The 22,363-nt window shown below is 37.2% G+C and overlaps 1 protein-coding gene and 1 non-coding gene across 3 annotated transcripts in view; one reads left to right on the top strand and one right to left on the bottom strand.

The window, feature by feature from the left end:
• Nucleotides 1-22,363, bottom strand: part of LOC129400849 (uncharacterized) — a 128,365-nt gene that overhangs the window by 68,304 nt on the left and 37,698 nt on the right. The gene's annotated exons all lie outside the window — the stretch shown is intronic.
• On the top strand, nucleotides 18,447-18,637 carry LOC129401100 (U2 spliceosomal RNA). The gene has a single exon (XR_008628111.1). It is a non-coding gene; the product is annotated as a U2 spliceosomal RNA (small nuclear RNA).

Below are 22,363 nucleotides of genomic sequence, written 5' to 3'. Positions count from 1 at the left end.
GCTGGAGTTTACCTCTAGTGACACTTGACCAATGAGTTAGGCATAACTGCTGAGAAATGCGTGTTTCCACACTGATAAGTATTGTTGCAATCAGGATTACAGGTCTGTACTCACAGATTGTCAGGGGTCATGCAGAATTAGAAATTGGCTTCAAGTTCCTAAGCATGCTAGACATTTGTTCCAATCCTCTGAGCCAAGTCTTATAATTTCTAAATTTAATTAATTTAATTTACAATTAATTTTTAATTTAAAATACAATTTGATTATTTTAGAGATGGTTAATAATTAGAAACAGCCTACAAAATTCTCCATAATCATAACATATGTCACACCTTCTTACTTTTTATGTTGTTTTATATATTTAGGTTGTACAATGGGCTGGAACAATAGTTCAGTGGGTTGGGCATTTGCCTTGTACGTGGCCAACCTGGGTTTGATTCCTCCTTGTAGAAGGCCAACTCAGTTTCGATTCCTCCATTCCTCTCAGGGAGCCTGGCAAGCTACCGAGACTGTCTCGAACTCATGGCAGAGCCTGGCAAGCTACCCATGGCATATTTAATATGCCAAAAACAGTAACAAGTCTCACAATGAAGTTGTTACTGGTGCCCGCTTGAGAAAATTGACGAACAATGGGAAGACAGTGTGGAAGTGCTACAGTGCTACAGGTTATATAATGAAATAATAACCGTCGACTATTTTGTTCTGTTTAGAACTTCACATTTATAATATCCAAATTTACTGACCTACATTTTGAAGTCAAATTTGCTAATCTGGGGCCAAACAGATAGTATAATGAGTAGCTGATTTCCTCACATGCAATTATTTGGGATCAGTCTTCAGGGTTGTGCATGGTCCTTTGTTTCTTGTCAGAGGTGATCCTTGAGTACAGAGCCAAGAGTAGGCCCTGAGTATAGCTGGGAGCAGGAGGAAAAAAGGAAGGAAGGAAGGAAGGAAGGAAGGAAGGAAGGAAGGAAGGAAGGAAGGAAGGAAGGAAGGAAGGAAGGAAGGAAGGAAGGAAGGAAGGAAGGAAGGAAGGAAGGGAGGGAGGGAGGGAGGAAGGAAGGAAGGAAGGAAGGAAGGAAGGGAGGGAGGGAGGGAGGGAGGGAGGGAGGGAGGGAGGGAGGGAGGAAGGAAGGAAGGAAGGAAGGAAGGAAGGAAGGAAGGAAGGAAGGAAGGAAGGAAGGAAGGAAGGGAAGGAGGGAGGGAGGGAAGGAGGGAGGGAGGGAAGTAAAGAGGGAAGGAGGGAAGGAAGGAAGGAAGGAAGGAAGGAAGGAAGGAAGGAAGGAAGGAAGGAAGGAAGGAAGGAAGGGAGGGAGGGAGGGAGGGAGGGAGGGAGGGAAGAAAGGAAGGAAGAAATGAAGGGAGGGAGGGAAGGAGGGAGGGAAGGAGGGAGGGAGGGAAGGAAGGAGGGAAGGAAGGAGGGAAGGAATGAAGGAGGGAGGGAGGGAAGGGAGGGAGGGAGGGAGGGAGGAGTTGCTCTTAATTTAATTTTAAAAAACTGAAAAAGATTTAATTAGCTATTCCATGTATTTGATTCCTAGCCCTATTACTAACTTCTCTATATTCACGTATATCAATTTGTATGACCCGTAATTTTGCCTTTTAGACAATATACTGCTATATCGTTTTTATCAAATGCAGTTTCTCATTTTAATGACAACATAGATACTTTGATTGTTTATTAAAATTTATTTTTTTATATTTTGTTTTATTTTACTACAACAAATCAATTTTCTCTGGCCTTGTCTTATTAGCTTTACCGAATACAATTTCCTTAAACATTTTTATGGTACATGGGGCTGGAGAGATAGCACAGCGGGTAGGGCGTTTGCCTTGCACGCGGCCGACCCGGGTTCAAATCCCAGCATCCCATATGGTCCCCTGAGCATGGCCAGGGGTAATTCCTGAGTGCAGAGCCAGGAGTAACCCCTGTGCATCGCCAGGTGTGACGCAAAAAAAAAAAAAATTTATGGTACATTGATTTCATTTCTTTCTTTTCTAATCTTTATGTCAGTAATTTTATACTTATAATTTTTGTATCTCTGTTGACATTTTCTAGAGACTTAACAGAAAATATTTCCTATAACTTTCATCAGCCTTTTAAGAAACGTATTATTATTAACCTTATTATTAACCTTATTTTATGAGTGTGGAACTAGACATGGGATAGAAAAGTAAACCAAATACCTAGCATCGGCTTTAAAATGATAGAATTCAGTGCCAGGGGCAGGGGGGATAGTTAGTGCAACAGATCACATGCTTAGCACAAAATTTCCTGGGGTAACTCACTTGTCATCACCAAAAGAGGTCCCCAGATTTCTAGAGTGCTGCTGGGTATAAAATATTATCTCTGAAAGATTACAAAGGTAAATCTTCAGGCATAAAATTTGCTTGTTTTTACCTAATTTACATAGACACACAATTTTTGAGAAGAGAAAAAAAATTAAGTGTACCTATGGCCATCCTCCTTAGTATCATAACACCTCTCTCTGGGGTCAACATTATCACTCACTTGTTCTACCAGGAAGTTCTTCAACGTGCATGTATGCATATGCACATATACACATACATACACACACAACACATACATATATATACATGTATGTGAGCATATCCTTGATGCCACTTTTCCTGATTTCCGTCCATTTATCTTATCTATACTACTTGGTGATCTCTTCTGATTTATAATTTAAACTCTTAAACTAATTGATGATATTGAAAGCTTTTTAGTATCCAGTGATAATAATTAAATATATAGGTTTCATGAAAGTAGAGAGATTAATTACACCTATAAGCACATACATAGTCCAGATTTTCCATGGAAACCCTTAACTTCCAGTTGAACGACTGAGATAAAATGTATATTATTTTCAGTGTCCTTGCCTTTATTTGAGATGTTGGTTTGGTTTCCTTAATGAACCAAGAGTCATAAGCACATGTTTAATAAATTTACTTAATAATAGTGAATTAGTAAAATATTTCAAGGATGTAAAAATATAATATGACTGAAATCTATTTAAAAATTTTCTCTATGATCTTTATTACATGCAATACCAAGATTAAAATTATTTTACATTGTGCATCTTAAATTTTACACCTTTATTATATGTGATATTATGACTAAAGTCGTTTCACATTTAAAACAAGCTTACATATAGATAAAGCCTTTTAAATCATTGTGAATTTTGTATTTTTCCTGCAATAGTTAAAATTAATAATAAGTTTCAGCTCTAGGAATCTTACCACATTTCAACATCTATGTTGTATTAAAATTGGTATAATATTCACAGCGGAGATCGAGAAAAGAAAAGGGGATACTGGCAGGTTGAAAAGAATTCTATAGAAGTGTTAAATAGGAAAATCTAATATAGTTGTTCAACAGATCTCCATCTGTAAGGGTGCTCTATATCTTTACCAGAAAAGAGAAGAGAAACAGTCCCTTGTTCTTGTCAAAGAAAAAGGAAGATAGTGACTTAATTCTGTAGAATTATCAATTGCTCTTTCAATTTACTTTGGCTGAGCCCTTTTCCTGATACGCTATACCATCACCTTCTGTCTTTAGCAGGACATACTATTTAAGTTTTAACACTTCATATTTAGGAGTTACCGTTTTCTTAGTTTCCTGCTAAGCAATACAGGAGATAATCGCACTATTAAAATTGTGTATGTTTTTCTCTTTTGTATAAGAGGAGCATCCCTCAGTCAAGAACATTAAAATATTCACATACAACTCCAATTGTTCCACAATGGTGCTCAGCAGTAGTATTTAAATATTAGTTTTATTAAAGAAAAAGACTATCAGGACAAAGTTTCTATTCTCAAGAAAGAGAAAAAATCAGGTATGTGTTTTACCTTATGTCACAGTTCTCGCAATGTATGACAATATTTTGATTAATATCTTATTGAATATATAAACAAAACCAGGCATATTGCTTTGAATAAAGGATATTATAACACTCTTAACAGACTCAGTAAAATGCTAGAGATTTGATATATTACTGTTTTTATCACTTAGTCTAGGACATAGACATATGTAAACTTCAATAAAAGTGTGGTATATAAAAAGGTTAGGCTAATGGTAATAACACGGCATATAATGCTTTGAAAAATATGTGTTTATGTTAGGAGAATGTACAGTGACATTTTCATTTTTAGTTTAGAAAATTTAAACATAATTTTTGCTAAAAAGAGAGAGCAGAACATTCACTCTAGTATTCACTGTTGATCATAGGTTAGCAAGGCAGAAAAGTACATAAACAGAATGAACCAGGTGCTTGTACTCGTTGTCAAATTCTTATGATTTTATTTTCATATTATAAAACAGATATTTTGAGAACTGAGCAGTCGCAACTTGTTCCTGGCTCCACACATTTATTGTTGATGCATAGCATATTTTTAAAGAAATAAGGGAACCATTTTCATGAAGACAGTAATCTAGATGAGAAGAAACAAAGCATCTCTATATTTTTAAAATGTAATGCTTTTTCATTCAAAATTGACTCTCCAAATGCATACACCTGATTATGGCCACAAAAAAGCAAGATACAATCATGAGAAAGATAATGATTCAGTGAATTTTTATTAGTGTGCTCTCAGGTCAATTTCATGTGGATGACACCATTCATTCTGTCACTTCAGATGAGAATATCTAGAATTTAGCTATAGAGCATTGGCTAATAGCTTAATACCTGAAATAATTTCAGTAGCACTTTGGAAGTGTGGTGATGCCAGGGAACACAAAAGAGCATTTATCTAAAGATAGCCTTGAGGAAATAACGGGTTCCAGTGCATATGTAAATGTCCCTGGAACAATGGTTTGTTTTAGCACAGCATTTGGATGCTTTTCAAAGAAATAAGGGACCTTTCTGTTCTCATCACTCACCAATGGAATGCTTTGTGTTTGTTGACTGACGAAGAAGGGAGTTTTAACATTGTCATCTCTTTCAAAGACAAAAAAAGTACAGTGAAATAAAAGTGTATCCTAGACATAGCACCAAAGTTTTATTGTAAACACAACATGTCAAAGAAGATCTCCTTGTAAAGTATATATTTGCAAGCACACACACACACACACACACACACACACAGTTTTAAGACATTAATTGACAGACATTTTCACTAATTTTTGTTGACTGGTAGAAGTAGATTCAACTACAGTTCTCATAGGTGAGGACAAACAGAGGTATGAATATTAGGATATGCAAAAGAATAAGTAAAATATAAGTTAACAAATCAATATCTCTGAATTTTTCACAAAATCCACTTACCTGACTTAATATACTATAACCATTTTGTATTTCTAGTTCGAAACATTTACAAATTTGTCTAGTTTTGTTGCTTCAGTAAACAGTGAGGCATTGAAATATTAATTTCTACGATCACTGTCATCCCGTTGCTCATCAATTTGTTTGAGCGGGCACCAGTAACATCTCTCATTGAGAGACATATTGTTACTGTTTTTGGCATATCCAATACGCACGGGTAACTTGCCAGGCTCTACTGTGAGGGCGCGATACTCTCTGTAGCTTGCCGGGCTCTCCGAGAGGGGTGGAGGAATCGAATACAGGTCGGCCACATGAAAGGCAAAAGCCCAACCGCTGTGCTATTGCTCCAGCCCAATTTCTATGATATATTAAATATTTTCTTTTTCTTTTGTCTTTAGAGTGCTTTATCGTTTTGTATTTTCTGGTTTCTCACTCAAAATATTTAGAAGTCCAAACCTTTCTGGCTATGTATTTGTGTTTTATAAGTTAATTTATATATATATACATATATGTGTGTGTATATATATAAATATATATATATATATATATATATATATATATTGCCAGAGCAATAGCACAGTGGGTAGGGCGTTTGCCTTGCATGCAGCCAACCTGGGTTTGATTCCTCCGTCCCTCTTGGAGATCCAGGCACGCTACTGAGAATATTCAGCCCTCACGGCAGAGCCTGGCAAGCTACCCGTGGCATATTCCATATGCCAAAAACAGTAACAAGTCTCACAGCGGAGATATTACTAGTGCGGCTTGAGTAAACCGATGAGCAATGTGATGACAGTGACAGTGACAATGATATATTAATTAACTTTATGAGTTTTTTTTTCTCCTTCATTGTGCTCCACACTAGCTTTTGAAGTGACTCCAAGAGTGAGTAACCTGAGATCATTGTGCTTTGAGAAGTCCAAGCCATATAAAAGGGTTCTGATGCTTAGGAAGAGTCGAAGAACACTACTTCTAACAAGAGGGTACAGAAGTCATTTTATACATGGAAACCAAAGTCTCAACCACTCCAGGTGATATCATATGTCAGAGATGAATAGCTGGATAAATTCTTCCCACAAATCTGACACTTTGTAAAAAAAAATAGTTATTTGCCCACACTTTTATGGTGGTTTCTTATGCAGCAAAATATAAAGAAAAACATAAGTGGTCTGATACAATAATGAGAACCTTTGTTCTTTGTCACAGCTTTAGAGTGCTCACTTTCCATTTTGTTTAAAGTCTGTAAGATCCATAGTTCACAGCTTCTGGAAAGAGTGCCTGACTTTTCAGACTTCATGGAAAAGTCGAGATAAACAGAAGAACATAGATCGTCCAGAGTACCATACTCATTTTTGGATTGAATGAGATGGCTTAGCAGAGAGAGTCTTTTGGAACGCTGCTACAATATCATTAAAACAAAGAAGCCACACGTGCCAGAATAAAATTCACAGATATTATTATCATTTAAAGGGGTGCCTAAACTCCTTAATAAAGGTTACCAGCCTTTTATAACTGGGTCTTGGTTGTGTTCTCACTGTTGATGATGCTGATTTTGCTTGATCTCACATGTGAGATTAAGGTTAGTGATGGACTCAAATCATAAGGAATAGTGAATTCTTATTGTGCCAAATTTTTTCCACTTCAGACCTCATGTATTATGTCTAGTTGACCTAAACTCCCTCTCTTTCTTCTCAGTGTGCAGACTTCATTTTACAAAACTTCATTAAAATTTTCAATCTAGCCTTCATTTCATCAGGAAAGAATTGTTAGCTGCATTTTAGTTTAGTTATATAGCTATTTTTTCCCCACTGTATTCTAAGTAATCATAATAAGATTACTGTGACTTAAGTATCAGTGTCTCTTGCTCCTATGATCTTGTCACAGACATGCACTAAATATTTGGTGGTGCACATTTCGAAGTACACACATCACTCTATTCTTAATTAATTAAATCATTAATGTTCTAATATGTTAAATAAATCATCTCCTAATCAAAACTTAGAAAATGTTTGCCTCCCTTCTGCTTTGAATAGGGCAATGATTCTCTCTTTCTCTTTCTCCTCTCTCTCTCTCTCTCTCTCTCTCTCTCCCTGTGACAACTCTTAGAGTATAGGATAAATCTTAAAAGCTTTAAGAGATTTAGATACTTTCAGTTTGAAAACACCCCTTTAAGCCTGGAGAAATTAAATCGATTGCCTAAGGCCAATAAGCACTTAAAAGCAAACTGTATCATATTCCAGAGAGATCTCAACACTGAGTAAGATTGTTATTTTCATTTGTAAAGGGTGAGTTTGTGTGTTTTTTGTCTCTCTGCATAACAAATCATTGAAAGCTAACACCTTAAGGGAACATACATTTATTATCACAATTTCCAGGACCCCCGCTCAGGCTCTCACAAGATGTCAATTGGATTTGAGTGTCTTCCAAGGCTCAGGGTTCTTTTTCAAGCTTTCAAGTTACATGGCTATTTGGCAGATTTCATTTCTTGCAGCTTTGGATTCCATGTGCTTTTAAGTCTCTTATTTTAAGGGTACCAGTTACTGGGTCACAGTGATTCAGTCTTATCTCCCTTCTGAGTAATTTACATTCAAGATCATTTAATTTTATCTAAAAATTTCTTTTCCAACTTCGCTCAGTGATGACAGTGAGACCGTGTGGTATGAAGACGTCTTATGCATACTCAAGTGCTTGGTATGGTTCTTGAGTTCATTGCTAAAAGACAAATTTTAGGTACCATGGGTTACAAAACTGTGAGTGGTAGGGTTTTAGGTATGAATGCATTTCAGTATCATGACCTCCCCCAGAGACTCCGCTTGATACCATCATTGTTCCAGTGTAACACCCCGTGCCCCTCCCCCCAGCCCACCTGTTGGGAGAAAAGCCCCCTTTGGTCTGCTTTGAAGTGCCACCCTAGTCCCTGGGCTGGGGCCTGGGCAGATGTTCCCAGACCACTTAGGAAGCCCGTTGCAATGCCTACTTATTGCAGGTCAATGCAACCATAGGACGGGGCATTTCTGGTAGATGTTAGATGACAGTTTAAGCCTTGTAGTCACACAGGAGAGGTGTAACACTGTCTATAGGAAACATCTGTTTGTTCCGACCAACGTGAGTATGTGACCATCTACATGTCTCCCCCATTTGCTCAAGCCTATATGTTATGCTGATTTCCAATAAAGTTGGAACTACTTGACAGGACCCCCGCCGTGCTCATATGCTAATTTCTCGGTGGTGGAAGCGGTGACATAGGGATATGATCTTTTCCCTGGACCCCTCAGGGAGAGATAGATGGGCCCAGTCTTGGGAGCACACCAAATAGAAGCCAGGAAGAGACCCCAGCACCCACTTATAGCTTCCTACTGAAGCAGGCAGTCAGGCAGCTACAGAAGGGGCCCCCATGGCAATGAGTTCCCACCTTGTGGACACAGGAACAACAGCCTGATAAGACTTTCACCTGGCTCAAGTGCAGACCCATAGAAGGCTGCCCACCCTCCACACCCCCCTCTTAGAGAAGCTCCAGAAAGAACAAAGACCAAGAAGGGAGTATCAAAAACCATCAAAAGGTCCCAACTCTATCCCTTGGCAGCCACCCGGTGGCAGGCTCTAGACACAACGCTCCATGTGGGCAGCTTGGGAGAAACCCTATAAAAGCCAACTTGAACGAAGGAAAGGGGCACATACGCTGCCAAGCACTGAGCTGCCTGTGTCCATATGTGGCTGCTGAATGCCATGTGGCTCCAGAGTATCCGTGTCACCTGCATCCCCCCTCTTGGGAGTTGCACTTTCACCCTCTCTTATCTAATGCTGGGATGTGCACTGGGCTCCTCAAGCATGCGCACATTCTCCCTCTCTCTTGAGCACAGTACTCTCTCTCTCTCCATCCTGGAGAATCCCACATTCTTTCTTCTCTTTTTGCATATGCACATATTCTCTCTCTCTCTCTCTCTCTCTCTCTCTCTCACACACACACACACACACACACACTTGCTTGTTCTCTCTCTCTCTCTGCCTCAAACCTTCCAGATAAACTTTGTTTTTGACTCCACTGCTCATCTTTTCTTGAAATTCTTAGCTGAGAGAAAAGTCAAGGACCAAAAAGGTCTGGGTAAAGTATCCAGGCTCACGGCAGATTCTTCTCAGTTCTAGATTGCCCCAGATGTTCCCCAGGTGGCAGAAGTAGATAGAATATGGCAGATTCCCTTCCAGAAGATTCCCTTCTCTTTCTTCCACTTGACATAAGACACCTGGAGACTGCATCTGCATCATTACTGAAAGACAGTTATCAATTTTTGTTGCTTTGGGGCTTCTGTTTCTTCTCTATTTTGTTTCTTTTTATCCCACACAGATGGGAGATCACTCTGTGTTTGTCCCCTCCTCACTAACATTAAAAAATACACAATTTCATTTCACAAATTCTGATTAAACATGTTCTTTTCTAAGTTACCTTTTCATTTTCAATGAAAGAAACATATTCTTGGTGAAAAAAAAATGACAAATTTTCAATCATTGTTCCTGGTTAGATTCCCTAAAACTGAAATCATTATCACAATTTTATATGTGTGCAAAAAAAACATTATATATGTTGACAGATAATAATACTGTGTGGAATGAACCATAAAAGAATATCATTTGCTCTTGCTTGCTTCGTAAGCCTTATGCATAGAGATCAGATTTCCCTGAGGCCAAATGGTTGATCAGTGCTCAAAACAACTATAAAACATAAACAGAAAATACATTTTAATCCACCAATGATTTGAAATCCTACTTCCTATATTTTTTAAATAACAATTTTGCTTTACTGCTAATTTTTGCAAATGTTTTCCTGTTGTGTCATACCAAAGGGTTTGTAAGGGATTATATTATTTCTATAATTCTCATCTTTTAAAAGCATATAAAAAAGCTCTTAAAATAACTGATCATTAAAAATGATCATAATACAATAATTTATTCAGATTTTAAAAGCCTTATTATTTACAGGAACAAAGCACTGCAATATTTTAGAAGGTCTGGGTAGAAAATGCTGTTAGTAAAATTCTTTTTGAAGGTAACAAACAAGTGGAAACTCATTTTTTTCCCCCAAGTAACAGCTACCAGATAAGTTTGGGTTACACGTGGCAATTTATTCCTGGACCTATACTTAGAAGTATAGGTATACTTAGACCTATACCTGGAAGTTCTTGGGTGACCAGATTGGATGTTGGGAATCAAACTCCGGGCCAGCTGTGTGCATGTACCTTCTTGCTGTATCATCCCTCCATACACTTATTTTTAAGCAAAACCGTAATTCAATTTTTTTCATGTTACTCTTGGTCCACTTCAGTCCTGAAAACTTAGCAATCTTCTTTGTTTGCCTTATGTACTATTTTAGTACACAATGTAAAACTCTTTTCACATATTTCATTGACCACTGTAATTTCACATTTGAGGTCAATTTGTTGCTATATATTAACTATTTAAATCTAACACCTAGAGTAATTATCACTTATTTACTAGTTCATGAAAGCTTTAATTTGCATAGGGTATTCTCTCCATTTATAGCATATCCTACATCTGATAGATGAATGATATCTATGTTGAATATGATATCTATGTTGTATTCTCTACAGCTACATTTGTATATATCTAAGAAAAATAAAATCCTTTATTCTGTTTGATCTCATTTCATTTTAAGACAAGAGAACAGTTAGCTTTAATTCAAACTTTAACTTTGAATTAAAGTTGCTTTGTTGAGAGAAATAAAATAATTCTAAGGAGACATTGAGAGGAGCTTCAGAGAGTTTTCTATTGTGATAATGTAAATATCTGGAGAGAATATAAGGCCTACATTTCACTAGCACAGAGGTTAGGTCATTTGCCTTGCACACGGCTGACCTGGGTTCGATTCCTCCGTCCCTCTCGGAAAGCCCTGCAAGCTACAGAGAGTATGTTGTCCGCAAGGTAGAGCCTGGCAAGCTACCCACGGTGTATTCAATATGCCAAAAACAGTAACAAGTCTCATAATGGAAATGTTACTGGTACCCGCTCGAGCAAATCTATGAACAAAAGGATGACAGTCTTATAGTGCTCAGCGCATCTTTCCTGTACTTTTCTCTCTGCTTGTGTTCCATCTTACAGATTCTGAATACTACCCTGCGCCATACATTGGTGATCTAGTATGTCACTGTCACTTTCACTGTCATCCCATTGCTCATTGCAGGCGAGATACTCTCAGCAGCTTGCCAGGCTCTCCGAGAGGGGCGGAGGAATCGAACACGGGTCGGCTGCGTGAAAGGCGAATGCCCTACCACTGTGCTATCGATCCAGCCCAATCTAGGATGTGCACAGGCTTAATCAGTTCTGTCACCCACTCCAGCAAATTCAACACACCTGAGAAGCCTGTCATTATATGTCAGCAGAACAAGGTACAACAAAGTTTTCAGTGGTGTCTGAAGTGGAGCATTTGGGAACTGAGTTACTGATCTGCAGGATCAGATGCTTCCTGAAGGGAGATAGAATCGAGTCATTAAGAATTTTTGGACATCCTCCTGATTTCTAAGAGTTGTTTCTGAGTCTGAGGAAGCCTCCAAATACTCATCCTGACATCACTGTATCACTGAATCACTGTCATCTCATTGCTCACCAATTTGCTCAAGCAGGCACCAGTAATGTCTCCATTGTGAGACTTGTTGTTACTGTTTTTGGCATATCGAATATGCCAGGGATAGCTTGCAAGTCTCTATGAGGAATTAGTGGGGTCAACCGTTGTCCCCAGCCACTGCCGGCCCCCAGGAGCACTCATCACTAGAGCTTAGATGAATGTCCTACCCTATTTAGCTGAGTGTCACTGGGACAGAACCTGGGACATCGTGACTCCTACCCGCCAAATAAAAATGATGGGATAGAGTGAATAGAATATCTACTTACTCCTCCTGCCTTCTGTCATCTGCAACATTATCTAAGCCAAATTTTCTCACTTACTATCCTTTCATGTAAAAATATTATAAGAACGCTCATCAACAATATTTTACACTTTGAATTCAAATCAAAATTAATGTATGATGTTTTGAATATAGCATAAACAGATGTTTGCATTCCTTTATCAGCAGTTTATATATGTGTGTAATTTTGTAATTCACTTTATGCAAAGCTTAATATGTAAAATTTTAATGAAAATTTGATATTTATGTAATCACTTTATTCTTTTTTTATCCTACTTCTTTTAGCAAGACAGACAAGAGATTTACTATATACATTTATATCATTGATTAAGGAAAATGTGGTTATAGTGGAAGATAGTAGGTCTTGTCAGTTGACATTATTTTAACATGTTGTTAATAATAATAATAATAATAATAATAATAATAATATGTTTTGGCAGATTAACTTGAAAAATGTTTATGTTCAAAATATGCTATTCAAAGTGTATATAATATAAGCCTGACGAGACCACTATTACTTTTAACAGTGCTTCAAAGTGCTAAGTGACTGTAATAAAATTATGAAAAATATATAAGAATATGATAGATAAACTGTTGTGATTCCTTTTTGCTTATGTTTATCTCAGTTCAATAAGTCTGAAAAATGCCCCAATATGGAAATCAGATTTTTATGATGATGATGATGATGATGATGATATATTACTCAAAAGGTAAAGTAAAAAAATTGGAGGCTCTCAATCAAAAATTGAAAAATCCATTCAAACTTCAGAGCAACTACTTAATCTTCTCCTCTCTCAATATTCCCTCACTGTCAGATTGTTCTCCCATTCAACACACCTGAAGGAGAGATCGCTGTGTTTGAAATGAGATTGTCACAGATAGTCTCATTCATCTTAATCTCAGTGATATAAAGAATGTTCCTTCGATTTAAATTTTTTAAATTTTGAAATGAAACATTGTTTAACTTTTAAATAGAATAGCGAACATATAGCACAATTTGTCATCTTAGACATAAAAAGTATTTAATAGTATTGATTGTTATTTTCATATTATATCACATTATTTTCATATCCTTCATTATCCCACATTCTTTTAAGAGCTATTCATTTTGTAAGACCAAAACCAGTAGTCATCTGGCAATGACTTTCTTTCTTCTTCATTGTGGACATTACTCTTCTAATTTCTATAAATTTGAGTAGTTGAGACACTGACAGCCTAAACTATTATAATGAAGAAAGTATCACAAACAGTAAAAAATCAGTAAGTTTATATTTTCCATCAGCTTTAAAATGGAAAACCCACCGTTCATACATTTGTAGTCAAGCTTCGGCCTTTGTTCATCTGTAGGTTTGCATTGTAAAGCAAGTGCCTAACTTATGCGTTGATTCTGAGGTACCCACTTCAATGAGGAATCTAATTCACACTTGAACATATCTTCATTAAGTATATATATATATATATATATATATATATATATTTAGTCAATGAATAATCTAGCTGTTCTCTTTATTTTTTTTTTTATTGAATCACCAAGTGGAGGGTTACAAAGTTCTCAGGATTATGTCAGTTATACAATATTCAAACACCCTTCCCTTCACCAGTGCCCATCTTCCATCACCAACCCCCCCAGTATATCTGCCGCCCCCTCCCACCTCCCTAGTCCCTACCCTTGTACGTGATAAGTTTCACTTCATTTACGCTTATCTCGATTACATTCCATGTTTCAACACACAACTCACTACCGTTGCTGGGGTTTCCCCCCAAAAAGAAAAAGACAGTCCTATTGCCAATGAGGCATTTGATAGTTCTCCATTGCTAAGAATATAGAGATATTAAGTCCTGCTGTTTGTTACATAACTTTTCTTTTTCCCCCTTGCCCCGCGCCACCGAGTTCACGCCTGTTTAGTAATCGCCACGCTGTCTGACAAAGGGAAAAAAACCGAAGAGGATGATTATTTCCCGTCATCAGCCGGCGTGGGGCTCTGGCTTAGTTGATAGTCTAGTAGAGTGTCTGCAAGCAGTTTCTGGAACCAAAGGTCTTGCGCTGATATCGGCTCCGGCTCGAGATACCACCAGCGTCCTGCTGGTCCATGTACCTAATTTTTCCCCTTATTTCCCATTCCCACGCCACCAGGTCTGTTTGCTTAATGGACATCACACTATGTTTGACACCACACCACATTTCTTCCCGAGAAAGAAGGATATTTCTTCTCAGCCGGCGTGGGGATATAGCTTAGTTCAGTCTAGAGAGATGGCTACCATTTTGATTGCCTTCAATATTTCAACAAAATACTTACTATTCTTGTTAGGATCACCCACAAAAGTCCGACCCATTAAGAAGGAACCATTACATATTGCTGATACTAAGATGACAATAGGTCTCGCGGTTTTGGGTTTCTGTCTAAAGTCCAGGGAAAAAGTTGAAGGAGAGAGAGAGAGATTTCCGCACGGGGGACCTGGCGGAAACTCTCAAGTCACATACTGCAGGTTGCTGGTGGGCTGCTGGTGTCCCAAGCAGCTGCCTCCTCTTCGTCAGTCATTCTGGGGGTGCAGGCGCGGAGAAATGGGAAAGCCCACGTGGCTGCACTCTCTTTAAGTGTCCGATGTGGGCGGAGACTGGTACTTCCCCGCCCTCGATCCCCCGCCAGCCGCGCCGCGCGTTTGGGTGCGTCTCTCCATTTTGTGCTCAGAAGTGGGCTAGATGCTGTGCTGTGCCCAGGAAAAGTTGAGGGAAAGAGAGAGAGATTAAAGAAGAAAAAAAAAAAAAAGAGAAACGCCGGTCCCCCGCTCGGGGGACCTGGCGGAAACTCTCAAGTCACATACTGCAGGTTGCTGGTGGGCTGCTGTTGTCCCAAGCAGCTCCTTCCTCTTCGTCAGTCATTCTGGGGGTGCGGGCACGGAGAAATGGGCTCTCTTTAATTTTTTTAAAGAAAAAATTGAGTTGTTTTACATAGTGCATAGTTTGGATGCCATCTTTCCTCTGCTATATGAATTTTTAATCTTATGTTTTATATTCATGATTAAAGACAATATCACAATAATAAAAAAATTGAGATTCACATGCCAGGAAAATTGAACCAACACAAAATGACAAATCTTGATGCTATTATATAAGTCATTGCATTTTATTACTTGATTGCCTTGTTACTTGATTACTTTATTGTTTATTGTTAAAATAATACCATTTTTAAATTTTATGATATAGTTTAGAATATAAAATTTATTAAACTCCTAATGAAATGCAGTTTCCAACTAAAACTGTAGTGTAAAACTACTCATATGTTATTTAAACCAGAAATAACACTTTCATGATTTGCTTAAAAACACTAAATCTGAGACACTAGTTACTGTTTTACAAGTTTTTCTGAAAAGTAAGTAAATGGAAAGTTATTATCTCAAAATCTAAATAAAGAAAATAGAAACTTATGATCCAATCAAACTCAGCAACTCTTGCACATGTAAAAAAAAAAGATTTCAACATTAAAACAATACTACCAATTCCTGCACAAGGAGATGGAGAAAAACTGAACTGGGTAAAGTACTACCTTAAGAATTGATGATCAGTCAACTGGAGCATGTGCCATCTGTTTGCTTGCTATCTTCCTCACTTTTTCCATTAATGCACCTCACTGAAACCCCTTCAACTGAATATTTCAAACTATTCACTATATTTTTCTTACCTAGATAGATTTAAGCCCAAAGTTTTGTACTCTTGATGGTCAATTTTGCAATAAATCCCCATCCTTTTTTCATACGTCAATGCCCCAGTGTTTGACTATGTACATCAGACAGCAGAGATACAACTTGCATCACCACTTTATGGTATATGCCATATGAGATGGATATACAGTAGTCCTTTGCTCTCAAACAATTAAAATTGGGCATTCTTGTTAGTTGCTAAAGGACATGATTTTCAAATATAAACAACATTCCAGAAAAGCTGCATGCATATAATATTTTAAATAATTTAAAATTCTTTAGAATTTTGCTAACCTATGTCAAGTGAGAATTAGTAAGAAAATCACTGCAACTGGGCCAGAGAGATAGTAAGGGGTTAAGGCACTTAACTTGGTTTAATCCCTTACACTGCTAATGGTCCTGTCCTCTGAGCACCTCTAAAGGTAGCCCTCAAATACAAAACAGAGGTAAATTTTGAGTACTGATGAAAGTAGAATAACAGTTTTCTGCCCACCTACGAAAAGAGAAAAAAAAAGGAAAGAGAGAGAGTGAAAGAAGGAAAAGGAAGGAAGGAAGGAAGGAAGGAAGGAAGGAAGGAAGGAAGGAAGGAAGGAAGGAAGGAAGGAAGGAAGGAAGGAAGGAAGGAAGGAGGGAGGGAGGGAAGGAGGGAGGGAGGGAGGGAGGGAGGGAGGGAGGGAAGGGAGAGAGGGAGGGGAATAAAAATATCACTGCATCTATGGGGGGCTGGAGCTATAGCACAGAGGGTAGGGGAGTTGCCTTGCATGCAGCCCACCTGGGCTCAATCCTCGGCATCCCATATGGTCTCCTGAGCACTGCCAAGAGTAATTCCTGAGTGCAGACCCAGAAGTAACCGACCCCTAAGCATTGCCAAGTGTGACCCAAAAAGAAAAAAAAAATTCTGCATCTAATACATGTCCATATAGTTAAATATCAAATTTTATTTGCTTTGTGTGAGGCCACACTGAGAAGTGCTTCAGGGCCTTTGGAACACTCAGGTCAGTGCTGGTGTCACCAGGGTTGTAAATGATTGTGTACGTGGTCCTAGGATAAAGCTCAAGGCTTCTGTAGGCCAAGGCTGTGCTTCATCACTTGAAACACTGTAGCACTGCAGCTCTGTCATCCTCTTGCTCATGGATTTGCTAGATGGTCCCCAAAATATACTTAAGCAAAGGAAGAGTACTCTGTCTCTACACAGACACACATGAACAAAAACATTCTCCTTGTTTGTGAAATGGTACATCTAAAGACAAATTTCATTTAATATGAATTACTGAGTTAACAAAGATTAACTCCTTCTAATTAGTTTTCATTTTGATATTAAACTAAAAAAATAGAGGAATGGGTAGTTGCTTCATTTAATAGTAAATGTTCTATTTTCCTACCCAGGTGAGAGTATACAAATACAATAAGTACCAGTCTTAGATAATGTCTAGTGCTGAAACTAAATTCTCCTTGAAGGAATGTATTTTTTTATAAAATATGATTCCTGTCATTAGATAATTATTTTTGGAAATTAATAAAATTGCAAAATCCTATAGGTTATGGTGCAGTAAAGTTCACCTGAAGGATTTCTAAATTTCAAATACCGTCTCTTCATTTTTCACATAGGTGATAGAAATCTGAGTGAAACATTTAATTTTTGTTCAGCATTATTGTACAAGGACAAAGGAAAAGATTTTTGTACATTATTGTACAAGGACAAAGGAAAAAATTCATTTTTGGAATATCGCCATATGAATATGGATCACTTTATATTAGTTGGTCCGCTATATATATGTATATATATTTCCCAGAAGTGAATTTCCAAGTTCAAAATCAGTACAAATGACAAGATTTGCATATTTTCTGTATACATAGAGTTCTTACAATGGAATTATAGTCAATTAAATATTTAATAATTTGATTACTATTTGTACTTTAAACAGAAAATAACACAGTAACTCTTTATATAGCCCTGATTATTAAAGGACTGATAGTTATGCTTCATTATGCTTCATATCTATTTTTTTCAAAATGCGGAGAAAATTGGAATGCAGGTACATCCTGAATCAATATAGTATTTACCAAATTCCTTGAAGCTCAGAGCTCCCAAGAGTCACAATTACATCCAAAACATGAAGAATAAAATGTTGTATGCCAAATTCCAGACTTGTTTAATAGGTAACTTATTTAAGGTTATTAAACTTTCTTTTCTTTTTTGAATCTTGAAATGTATTATTGGTTGAACATTCTGATGTGCCTATAAAAAGATTATGTAGGTCTAGAAGAAAAAAAATAATCAGAGCATTTCAGCTGCTTCTCTAACATAATGGAACCGAGGTCCGACAGTACACGTGACAATCCTTCTGTTTATGTACTTGGATGATATCCAAATTCTTTGGTGTTTTTTTTGGGGGAACTTGTGCCACTTTAACGTTTTCTTCTCATGGGGATACCTTATTACAAATGATAGGATTCTCTGTTACTGGACTAGCTTTGACATTTTTGAAATGTGTATGTTTATTCACTTACCTAATCTGAATATACAAATATACATGCCAAAAAGTGTTTCTTTTTTTTTTTTCATTATTCATTTACTTTTTGGCCTTTTGGCTATAAGCGAGTGTAGTCTCTGCTGTTAACAGTTTAATGTCTGATACATCCTTTATCTGGAGGCGATTTATGAAATGTATTTTTGATGCAGGGAGATAAAACAGGAGCTTGCTTTGCACACTACATGCATCCACCTAGCATTGCAGGATCTCCAGGAATAATAAACGCTCCTTGGGGAAAGTTATTTTAAAAGTTCTAAAATAATGTTTACTTCACTAGAAAAATATCATCTCTATTTATGTTGCTATATCACCCATCTAGTCAAAGGCTAGGGCTAAGCCGTGTTTATTAGCAAAGAAATGTAGAACAATGGATTGAAAATGGTAAGAATGCAATAATAGAACACTGTGAGGCCACGTAGAATGGATAGCACATACTTGATTTTTCCCATTGAATAAAATACGTAATAATTTAGTGTATCAGAGAGCTTACTTTCATTATCCTTTGCACATAAGGGCTCCAGGTAATTGTGTTGATGCAAATATATTTAAATTTTACAACGGTACCTTGCCTAGTAAACCTTGTTTTTTTAAAAAATGAGTATAGTGGTGGATTATATGTGTCACAGCAATTGACCATCAGCTTTAATTACATAAATTATAGCTTTACTTTCAGAGTTGACTAATATATCACAGGTAGAGTTTACTATATCTAAGGGCTTTGTCTGACAAAAAGTTCTTCTCCCAGAGGTTGGAATTCCAAGAAGCAACTCAAGGTTGTTTAGTGACTGGAAAAAAATGAACAAAGGGACCTTAAAAATCACAAGGTAGTTTGGAATAAATTGGTCTAAGAGGGATGATAGCAATTAGTTCAGCTAATGAAATTAATGTCCTTCTTAATTAGAGAGGAAGATAAATTATTTGAAATGAGTGAGTGGGATAGTAAACTTCTCCAGAGGTAGCAGGATGCTAAGGGAGACAAAAAGAAATTCAAGTCATTTCTAGCCAGTGGTTCATATCTAATATGACTTTCCGTGTTCAGAAAAAAGTCCTTTGAAGTCATATAGATTATTTGTTCTTACCTAAAGCTAGTGGAACTCAAAGGAAAAAGAAAACAAAGCAAAACTACTTTCCATATATAAATAGGTATAACTAGAATTACAAGAAAGTAATGGAACTAACTGTAAGTGATGGTATGATACAATAAAGAAATATCCATACTCCTCCTTAAATGGAAAACTAATCGTGGTTTACATTGATGATGATATTAATTAAGCAGCTATTTGTTCTCATTTAGATTTAGAAATGAACTGGAGCAATAGCATAGTGGTAGGGCATTTGCCTTGCACGTGACCAACCAGGCTTTGATTCCTCCATCCCTCTCGGAGAGCCCGGCAAGCTACTGTGAGTATCCTGCCCACACGGCAGAGCCTGGCAAGCTCCCCGTTGCATATTCGATATGCCAAAAACAGTAACAACAAGTCGCACAATGGAGACGTTACTGGTGCCTGCTGAGCAAATCAATGAACAACGGGACAACAGTGCTCTAGTGCAGATTCAGAAAATAAGCCCAGTAAGGGTGAGACTTGGGAGACTGCCACTACTCAGACATAGTAAAATTGTTGCGTTCCTGCATCTTGAAATTTATGGGTCTGCTAGGAGCTCCTGCAACCTAGCTCTGATGCCATGATGAATTTAGCATGACCTTCTGCATAGGCTGTGTCTAAGGGAGCAACTACCTCATTTTTTATTTCAGCCTGGGTCTAACCAATTGCAATTGTTTTCGTAAAGTATTTACAATAGTCATAATATTTTATTATTATTAAAGCAACAAATATATATTTTAATGGGAAAGCTCAGATAAAATGACAGAGCCCAGGGGATGGCTCAAGTGACTAGAGTAGACTCCTTGCATGTGCGGGTCTATATGTTAGGTACACACCAGTTCCTACCAGATGTGACTCTGACAACCCCCGCATTAGATGTGGTCTTGGTGATCATCAGAATTAATGTCCCCAAGCAGTGCTCTAGCATTGGGCCTGAATATTGAACACCAATTGATACAGTTAGTTCCCAGATCACCTGAGTAATGCTTGAGAGTCTCCCCCTACCAAATATATATATATATATATATATATATATATATATATATATATATACTTTCCAGCATTACCAATAAGTCCTAAGCTTCTCTACAGGTAACAAAAGCAATGTCTATTTTTAAAATGAATATTGAGCTCAGCCCTATACATTTATCCTCCAAAAGTGTTTATAACTGACTTTTACAGGAAAGTTATAAAATGAGGTCAAAACACAGTTCAATAATAAATGTATGGTTTCTTTAGATTTGTGTGTGAGTTTCCTTTTTTTCGTAGAATCAGCTTCAGGAATTTATAAAGCATGGAAGGGGAAAGTAAACTGCAGAAATCCTTGATTTCTTGAACTAAAAATGACACTGGAAATCCACCACAATTCATAATCTACTGTGCGGTCAAGAGTGTAGAACAGAGAGCTTTGTCCAGAAAATAACTCTTACTGTGCTTAACGGTGAAAAGAGGGAACTCATTTTAACTGAGAGGAAGACTTTTCCTTGTTTTGTTATTTTGCCCTCAGAACACTTGACTCTCTAGCGCAGCATGCAGCTTAGAAGGAACTGTTTTCCTAGAGTCCGGTAAACTTGACCTTAAACTCTTTTCCCTCACAAAGATGGAAATAGAATCATCGAATTGAAAATACTTTGACAAGAGTTTAGGCCTTCAGTTTTCGGGGAGTAGAAACAAAGCTGTTGTGCCTATTTATTTTGTTAGGAACACAATTTTGCTTGTTTTTCTCCTTAGTCTGCTTTTATTTGGCACTGAGAAAATGATAAACTACAATAAACTCCGGTCAGTAAAAGGAGAAAAAAAACCAATGTGGTTTTAAGGCATGATTCGGTTGACTTGCAGTTATAAAGGTTAATTAATGTTCAGGGAATTTAAAGCTGAGGGGAGTCAAGAATTTGTCAAGAAGCATATGGCAAATAGCACTCACCGTCCTCTGGGTCTCAAAGATAACATGCTGGGAATTGCTATCAAGGAAAGAATAGGTCTAAAGAAATCTGCATTGTTTCACTACAGGCAAGTTCAGTACAAAAGCTTTTAAGTCAGGATTTCTCAACTTTGCTGTAAAAGGCAACTTAAATCAAGTAACTATTTTATATAGGCTGCTGTATATATTTATACATATAATTGTACATATATATGTTATATATTTATCAGAGTTGTTCCATATCTAGCCGTTTTACTACATATTCCTTGGTCTCAGAAAGAATAAGGACATGACTTTAGGTATTGTCAAATGTTTCATTAGGGTTGTATTCCACAGATGTAAATCACTAGTTAAAATTGCACATGCAACTTACATATATGTAATTAGATATGCATATTCATGTATGTATTTCTACATATGTGTGTGCACTCTATTTGATTTTCTTCATATTTTGAGTGAGATTGGTAAGCCTCTGCTATCTGAGAATGGAGAAAGCCATTTGACAGCACAGTTTTTATTTATTTTGTTTTGTTTATAAAAGTGTAATATACAGGGCTGGAAAGATGGTACAGTGGGTAGGGCATTTGCCTAGATAGGACTGACTTGGTTGTTACCCTGAGCCTTGCCAGGAGTGATCTTTGAGCACAAAACCAGGAGTAAGTCCTTGTGTGGGCCCTACAAAACAAAATATGTGCAATGTACATACATAAAAATTTATATACCCTCAATTTGCATTTTGAAGTCTTCAGAAAATTGGTATGAAAATTAAACAACAAATCTAAACATAAGAAGAAATTCACCATATGTATACAACTTGTGTAAAAGTCCAGGTAAAATTTTAACTAACTTGGTGTTTAATACAAATAAAATCGTGCAGACTTTCTATATTTTTTCCCCTTTAAATATCATGCTGTGAGATTCATCCACATTG

This window comes from Sorex araneus, chromosome 1, assembly GCF_027595985.1.
Source record: "Sorex araneus isolate mSorAra2 chromosome 1, mSorAra2.pri, whole genome shotgun sequence".
Lineage (NCBI taxonomy): Eukaryota > Metazoa > Chordata > Mammalia > Eulipotyphla > Soricidae > Sorex > Sorex araneus.
Note: the sequence above shows the minus strand (reverse complement) of the source record. Positions and strands in the feature narration are given on the sequence as shown.